Source organism: Mauremys mutica, chromosome 3 (genome assembly GCF_020497125.1).
Source record: "Mauremys mutica isolate MM-2020 ecotype Southern chromosome 3, ASM2049712v1, whole genome shotgun sequence".
NCBI classification, from domain to species: Eukaryota; Metazoa; Chordata; order Testudines; family Geoemydidae; genus Mauremys; species Mauremys mutica.
Window position 1 is genome coordinate 133,271,433 of NC_059074.1, and position 8,476 is coordinate 133,279,908.

The window sequence follows — 8,476 nt, forward strand, 5'->3', positions numbered from 1 at the left end:
AGGGTGTAGTCAGAGCAGCCTGGAGGCTAGAGGGTGGATGCCTTGACTCTTGATCTTACTGTTGTGCAACATGACTATATACAAAAGTGCATTACAGTTCCTCAGCAGGGACAAAGAGGAAGCCAGCACACAGAGGGAATACAAAGGCCTCAGTCCTGCAAGGGAGCTACAAATGCATATCCTTCCTCCCGTGTAAAGTCCAATTCATTTCAATGAAACTTTGTGTGGATGTAAGAATCTGTGTTCTGCAGGATCAGAATCAAAGCCCATTTCACTTACCATCAGTTTGATGATACTGGTTTTCAAGACTGAGGCAAACTAAGGGTATGTCTACACTTTGAGCTGGGGGTGTGATTCCCAGTTTGAGGAGACATAGTCATGCTAGCTCTGATGGAGCTAATGCACTAAAAATAGAGCATAGCTGCAGCAGTGGAAGCAGCAGCAGGGGCTAGCCACTCCAAGTATGTCCCTAGAGTCTTGAATGGGATTGTGCTTGGGGTGGCTAGCTCCTCCCGCTGCTCCTGATCAGAGCTAGCAGGGGTACATCTCCTCAAGTAGGGAATTATATCCCTAGCTCTAAATGTAGATGTACTCTAATACAACTGGCATGCTGCCAAGTAAGGAAGGCTTTCCATTAACCAGCTTTCCACACTTGACCTCTGCACTAGTGCTATTGTAGTTACTTCAGTTTTCCTCCTGCTTCCATTTTTTGCTTCATACACAATGTGCACATCACATCTTCTTTATCTGTGTCATCACTACCTGTCTTTCCTGTCTTTGTTGTCATAATTTCCTGTGCTAGTACTACGCAGTTAGGACCATATGTCCATCTACTCCCCTATGGAGGCTTATAGACTTCAGTGCAACTTGGTCAGGAGTAACTATATGTTTGGTTGTAACGCTTTTCAGGGTCAGCCCTTTAGACTGAAAGCCCGTCAGTGGCACAACTCTCTGTTTAGCACCACGCAAATTTATGGTGATATTATTATATAAATAAGCAATAAAATAACAGAGGGCTCTAGTCATCCATCCTTCCTCATATTGCATTATACTTTACACCACAGGTAGTTCCACTGAAGTCAGGGGAGCTGAGCAAGTCCAGAGGAAGAAAAGAAACATGCAACCCGTTGTAAAAGGGTAGCACAGCTCTTGCTTGTATTGTCACAGAGCTCCTGGGCACTCTGACTGACCCAGCCAGAATGCCTTCAGGGACATCCTCTGCTGCACCTTCCTTTACTCCAGATGGAGCCATGCTGCTGGAAGCATGAGGAGGATGCTGTCTCTCAGATCTGGTTCAGAGGCAGACGACTCCCACACAGATGGCCCCATCCCTCCTGCAGAGCCCAGGAAAGCCATGGGGTGAACTCAGGGTGACCAGATTTCTAAAGTGAAAAACTGGAACAACTGTGCAATGGTGGCAGCTCCCTCCCTCTGTCCCCACCCTTGTGCACCCACTTCCCTGGCACCATGTCACTCACCTAAGGTAACAGTGACTGAAAGCTCCAGTTTAGGATAGTCCTGCCTCTTGGGGAGTAGTTTGCTGGGCAGGCAACAGTGAATGGAGTAGCAGTGCCTCCTCACTGCCTCCAACATCAGCCTTTTCAGGGCCTAGACACATCTTCCGGAAGGGTTAGGAGAAAGTGTAGGAGAGCAACTAATCCCATCCCTTGTGTGAGCACCTTCCCTCCCCCACCTCAAACTCCCCATTCCACTTCCCACAGCCACTTCCAGTCATCTAGCTATACCCTGCCTTTGCAGCTCTAGCTAATATCCTGCACTTCCCAGAGAGACCCAAGTCCCTCTACTCCCAGGAGACTCCAAGACAGAACATTGACATGAAAATCAAAACCTGACTGAGCCAGTCCAACATCTGCTCATCCTAGATGTGGGGGAAGCGCCACATGGGAATGTTCATGGAATTTTGTTCCTCCTGAGCCTCTTCCTGCAGGTTTTAAGGCAGGAGGTGGCAATATGGCCCGTAATTCTTTAATTAAATAAGTGGAGGCATTTCTTCTCGAAAATTGACTGGGACAAGTAGGCACTCTCATAAGGGAGTATGTAGCGGGGTGGTTACCTGCTCCAGCCCTGACAGGGTAGAAGCCAGCCCTGGGAGAGCGGTAGGAGCTAGGGGGAAAAGCCCAAACTGATTGGGGAAGGAGCTACACGTGGGCTACTATACCCCAATCAGGGCAGCTGGGCCTTATAAGAAGGCCAGGGCCGCTAGAAGCAGAGCAGAGTCTCTCCTCTAGCTGTGGAGGGAGACTTGCCTGGCTGCAGGGGAATAACAGGATACCAGGGAGTGAAGCGGGGCTGGGGAAGAGCCAGAGGAGCAGGGGAGCTCCAGTCTGGTGACTCCCCAGGCTGCAGGGCCTGGTTCTAGGCCCATAGAGGTACTGGGTGGTAGAAGAAGGCAGCAGGTCAAACCCCCTTGCCTGTGATGAGTGGCTTTTACACTGCAGTCTGCCCCAGGGAGTGGGGGCTTGGTGAGGACTGGCGGTAGCCCAGACGGAGGCAAGGTGGAGGTAGTGGGGGGGGTTCCCTGGGGAGGGGAGACCCATAGAGGTTGTTGGGGCATTGCCAGGGGGCAGCACCTCAGAGAAAATGGGCACTGGGATCCAGGGGGGGACCTGGGGCCAAGTTGTGGCAGATCACCAGCCTGCAGAGGGCGCTTTGGGCTGGAAATTGAGCTAATTCCCTGAGAGACCAGCAAGAGGCACCGCAGGGGTGGGTCCACAGGCTTAGAGTGAAATAGGAGAACCCAGAGGCCAATCCCTAAAAATACCTTGTTAAATGGATTCTTTCCATGCTAGGCCCACATACTCCATTCCATCCAATGTGCAACTGGAGCTAAAAGAAAGGCACAACCTACCACACTCACTTAGAACCAGCCTTTTACGAGGACCAAGGATTTTGTCTTTTTATTATTGTGTTTTTTTAAAAGAACTCCACACACACACCAAATGACCTCTCAAGTGAACACCTAACCCCAGCCCAAGGCTGTTCTCCAGCTATACAGGCATAGAACACACTGTCTGGTTTCTCTAAACAGTCTTACTTGCAAATACGAGTACAATATTTGGCTCCTGGCAACCCAGTTGTACAGTAATATCCAAGATACAGCTTGCTTCAGCTATCCCCCCACTAGATACAGCCCCTTTTCAGCAGGAGGCTCTGCTCTGCTGGGTAAAGCAGCTTTTTCTGGCTCAAGTTCATGCAAAACTGAGCCCTGCTGCTCAGGCCCTTGGTGAAATGATCCTTCCCTTGACTAGAGCCCCTCTCTTCTGAGAGAAGTCTCTTTAACTTGTAACTGGGTCCAGCTAGAGTATTTCCTGTTACCTACCCCTTGATTCTGCCTTAACCGTTTCCCTGCCGTGATGCAGGCTAAAGGACACTCCATCACAGAACCATGCTGATCCCAACTGGGCAACACAATGGCAGGAGATAAGTGCAAATTAAAGCACCTGGGAAAGATCTGCGAGCGTTCTCATACACATTGACAAGTCTTATATAACCTGTTACCATTCAGGACAAAGACCTAGATTAGTATTAGTGAACATTAGCTGGGCACTCCTGTGTATTCTTTTTAAAGAACCAGGGAACAGCCAATTTAATTAGAAGGCCACAAACACATTTACAACTGTTCAAAGGAACAACCTAAAAAAACAAAATAAAACCAAACCATAGTTAACCCATGGAACTCACTATCACAAGGTATTACTAAGACAAAGGTTTTAGTAAAAGACATACACATATTAATTTACATGAATAATAAGAATATCTGCAGTTTGCTAGCTAAGCTAAAAATGTATAAAGGATATCAGCTCCCATGCAAGCAGGTCATTAACGGCTAGGGATTAGGAGGGAACTTTTTCCACAGGCATGTTATTGCAACATTGTCCATTAGGAGTTTTGTACATCTTCCTCTACATAGCACATAGTGTTGGCCAGGATACTGGACTAGCTGGACTCGAGAGACAATGTAGCCCAGTGGAGGAGGCACTGAAGTAGGAGTAAAAAAATCTGGGTTGTATTCCTGGCTGTATCATAAGGGACCTTGGGCAAATCTCTTTGCATCTGTTTCCCCTTTGTTTATTTTAACCCTTGGCTCGTTGACTCAGGGATTGCCTCTTACAGTGGCTAACATGAGGGACTCTGATCTGGGCTTTGCTTTTAGGTTCTATCATAATATAAAGTAGTTGCACTCTTGGTCTGTACTGTTATGCCCATTCCTATACTTCCTACAAACGGGGACAGTGGGCCTGATTCTGCTCTCAGTCACACCATTGTAAAATTAATCAATTAAACCATATTGCTAGCTAAAATTTTTGTTAAGCATTGTTCTGTGCTGGAAAGGTGCTAACTCAATTTCCATAGCCCATGCAGAAAAGGTATGGCTAAATTCCTATTTGAGTTCCATAGGCTTGTTTGTGCTCTCATTTACACTCGTTTTTTACTGGTATAATTCCACTAACTTTGATGGGGTTATGCCTCATGAAGAGGGGTTCCAAAGAGGATGGAGCTAGGCTGTTCTCAGTGGTGGCAGATGACAGAACAAGGAGTATTGGTCTCAAGTTGCAGTGGGGGAGGTCTATGTTGGATATTAGGAAACACTATTTCACTAGGAGGGTGGTGAAGCACTGGAATGAGTTACCTAGAGAGGAGGTGGAATCTCCATCCTTAGGGGTTTTTAAGGCCCGGCTTGACAAAGCCCTGGCTGGGATGATTTAGTTGGTGTTGGTCCTGCTTTGAGCAGGGGGTTGGACTGGATTTCCAGAAAGCCTTTGACAAGGTCCCTCACCAAAGGCTGTTACGTAAATTAAGCTGTCATGGGATAAAAGGGAAGGTCCTTTCATGGATTGAGAATTGGTTAAAAGACAGGGAACAAAGGATAGGAATTAATGGTAAATTCTCAGAATGGAGAGGGGTAACTAGTGGTGTTCCCCAAGGGTCAGTGCTAGGACCAATCCTATTCAATTTATTCATAAATGATCTGGAGAAAGGGGTAAACAGTGAGGTGGCAAAGTTTGCAGATGATACTAAACTGCTCAAGATAGTTAAGACCAAAGCAGACTGTGAAGAACTTCAAAAAGATCACACAAAACTAAGTGATTGGGCAACAAAATGGCAAATGAAATTTAATGTGGATAAATGTAAAGTAATGCACATTGGAAAAAATAACCCCCAACTATACATTCAGTATGATGGAAGCTAATTTAGCTACAACGAGTCAGGAAAAAGATCTTGGAGTCATCGTGGATAGTTCTCTGAAGATGTCTACGCAGTGTGCAGAGGCGGTCAAAAAAGCAAACAGGATGTTAGAAATCATTAAAAAGGGGATACAGAATAAGATTGAGAATATATTATTGCCCTTATATAAATCCATGGTATGCCCACATCTTGAATACTGTGTACAGATGTGGTCTCCTCACCTCAAAAAAGATATACTGGCACTAGAAAAGGTTCAGAAAAGGGCAACTAAAATGATTAAGGGTTTGGAGAGGGTCCCATAAGAGGAAAGATTAAAGAGGCTAGGACTCTTCAGCTTGGAAAAGAGGAGACTAAGGGGGGATATGATAGAGGTATATAAAATCATGAGTTGTGTGGACAAAGTGGATAAGGAAAAGTTATTTACTTATTCCCATAATACAAGAACTAGGGGTCACCAAATGAAATTAATAGGCAGCAGGTTTAAAATAAATAAAAGGAAGTTCTTCTTCACGCAGCGCACAGTCAACTTGTGGAACTCCTTACCTGAGGAGATTGTGAAGGCTAGGACTATAACAGCGTTTAAAAGAGAACTGGATAAATTCATGGTGGTTAAGTCCATAAATGGCTATTAGCCAGGATGGGTAAGGAATGGTGTCCCTAGCCTCTGTTTGTCAGAGGATGGAGATGGATGGCAGGAGAGAGATCACTTGATCATTGCCTGTTAGGTTCACTCCCTCTGGGGCACCTGGCATTGGCCACTGTCGGTAGACAGATACTGGGCTAGATGGACCTTTGGTCTGACCTGGTACGGCCGTTCTTATGTTCTTATGGATGACCTCCTGAGGTCTCTTCCAATCCTAATCTATGATTCTAAGGGCCTGATCCTGCAGAGCGCTCAATGCCTTCCACATCTTTGGACCACTATGGGAGTTGACGGCACTCAGCAACTTGCAGGATTAGGCCCTTTCATTGGTGTGAAATCAGGACCATTGTGCCCTCATTGACACTCGCCATCCTTGAAAACAGGTTTTCTCTCCTTGCTGGCCCAAGGTGGAGAACAGTTTCTTGTTTGCTACACCAACTAAAGGTGCAGCTGTGCAATGCTTCTTCTCAAGTTTCCATCATGCCAGAGCCCTGAATACGGCGGCATGAACAATATGCATATAACTATTCTATGCAAGAAAAAGGTTCAGAATATAGTGTTACTGCTCCCAGATCCGCTGCCAATAAAACACCTGATGAAAAGCATAATTCCTTTGATGCAGCCTCAATCAAGTACTTTACAAATAAAGGTGGATCTAATATATGTTGTACTTGCAACATGGTAAACAGAAAGTCCACTTGTGAAATCAATATGACTGACTACTCCAGAGAAATCATAATGTAAATCTCTGAGAGCTCTGAATTGCTCTTTTGTTCTATGGACTTTGGCAGCAAATTGTTCTGGATGCTATAGGATATTTGGTTGCTAATGGCTCATTTCATATTGAACTCTTAAGGACAGCCTACATCTTTCGGGCTGTCAACCATCGGTGTATATTTTTCTTCATTTACAGTATCATAGTAGAAAAAATATTAGATGAAGTTAAACTGTAGATGATAACGGAACTGAGAATTTGTCTTCTATATGAATATTATTTGTATTCCAGTATTATTGTGTTGGAAAATATTATTAACTCTGCAAAACAGAATGGATCTATCATTTGTTCACTAATTGCCCTTGGAACTTAATCACTCTGGGCCAAAGTGGTTAGGCACTAGTGTGAGTCAGTAGGGCTGGGTTCAGGGCCTGGCTTTGCCACAGATTTCATGTGTAAATCACTTAACATGATATCCTCAGAGGTATTTAGGTGCCTAAATCCCTTTGAGAAGCTGGGCCTTAATCTCTCTTGCTCCAATTCAGCAAGGTACTTGAGTACATTGATATGATATTGATTGAGACTCCTTGTGGGCTTAAAGTTACACATGTTTCAGTACTTTGCTTAATCAAGGACTCTGAGGTTCATGCCCTTAGCTATTAAAATGGTGTCAATAATATGTCCCAACCTTATTGCATGCCCTGATGCGCTCAAATATCTTGGTGATGAGTGTCACAGAAAATCTTATAAATACATAAACTAATAAATAATTCCCCCCCACACCTCCGCAACCTGTGCTTCCCTTTGACAGCTGAACCCAACATCCTTCAGTGGAGACTCAACCCTACCTCAGTTTCCAGGAGTGGCCCTCCCTTAGATGTTTTGCCATGAGAGAGTAGTCCCCTACCAGCTGCTCCATAGAAACCCCACAGGAGGATACTGCTGAAGGGACGTACTGGCTGGCCTAGCTACTCAACCCCCATTCAGTGCTGCCCATGCTTCAGGATTCATTGGCTTACTGTGGGTCCCCACTAGTTTTCTATCTCTGTTTCACTTGCATGGTGTTTCTGCTGCCAAAGGCCATTCACCAGGGTCTGTGTGAACATAGCCTTTTCTAACTCCATTTCCTCAGCTTTTAGATGATAATGAAATTATGTAATGATATAAACCATATTGAAATAGGTGAGTTTTATTCCGAAATAAGTGTGTTCACGCACAGATTCACAGACTTGTTCCCAAATAACAAAAAGGTGTGATTTAAAACTAATTTAGTTATTTCAGTGCAAGTTTGTGTTTAAACCAGCTCTTATATTAGTTTAAAACTGGCTTTAGAGCAGTTTTATTTGCACTACTACATTTACAAATGGAAGACAAAATAATATAAACCTAGCTGAATTCGAATTAAGAGTATCCACACAAGGTTTCGCCTTAACTTAACATCATACCTTTAGTCAAACAAATACAACACTGAGTGTAGGCCAGGGCTACATTTCTAGCCCTTTTCCTTGTGAAGATAGACTTGAAAATGTAAAGTGGTGTAAGGAGATTGCTAAGGTTCAAAGGACCAATCATCCAGGTTCTCCTTCTGCTGCAGGAGACTAAGTTTGGGGTGCACCCCAGAGAATCACCTCTCTAACCCTTTTCAAAACCCTTAGCTCGGCCCTGTGTGCAATGAGATGATCATGGTGACCAGGAAATGATTACATTTAGAGTTAAGGGGTGATGCATCAAAAAAAGTTGTTTCCTGGGCTAACATAAAGCTCATGATCCAATACATCTGTTAGTCTATAAGGTGCCACAGAACTCTTTGCTGCTTTTATAGGAATTGCTGAGGCTGGCTCTGCTTGTTGACATTTTCAGTCCTGCCTGAAGCAAGGGTGGGCCTGGCTGGGATTCACAATAGGCAGCTG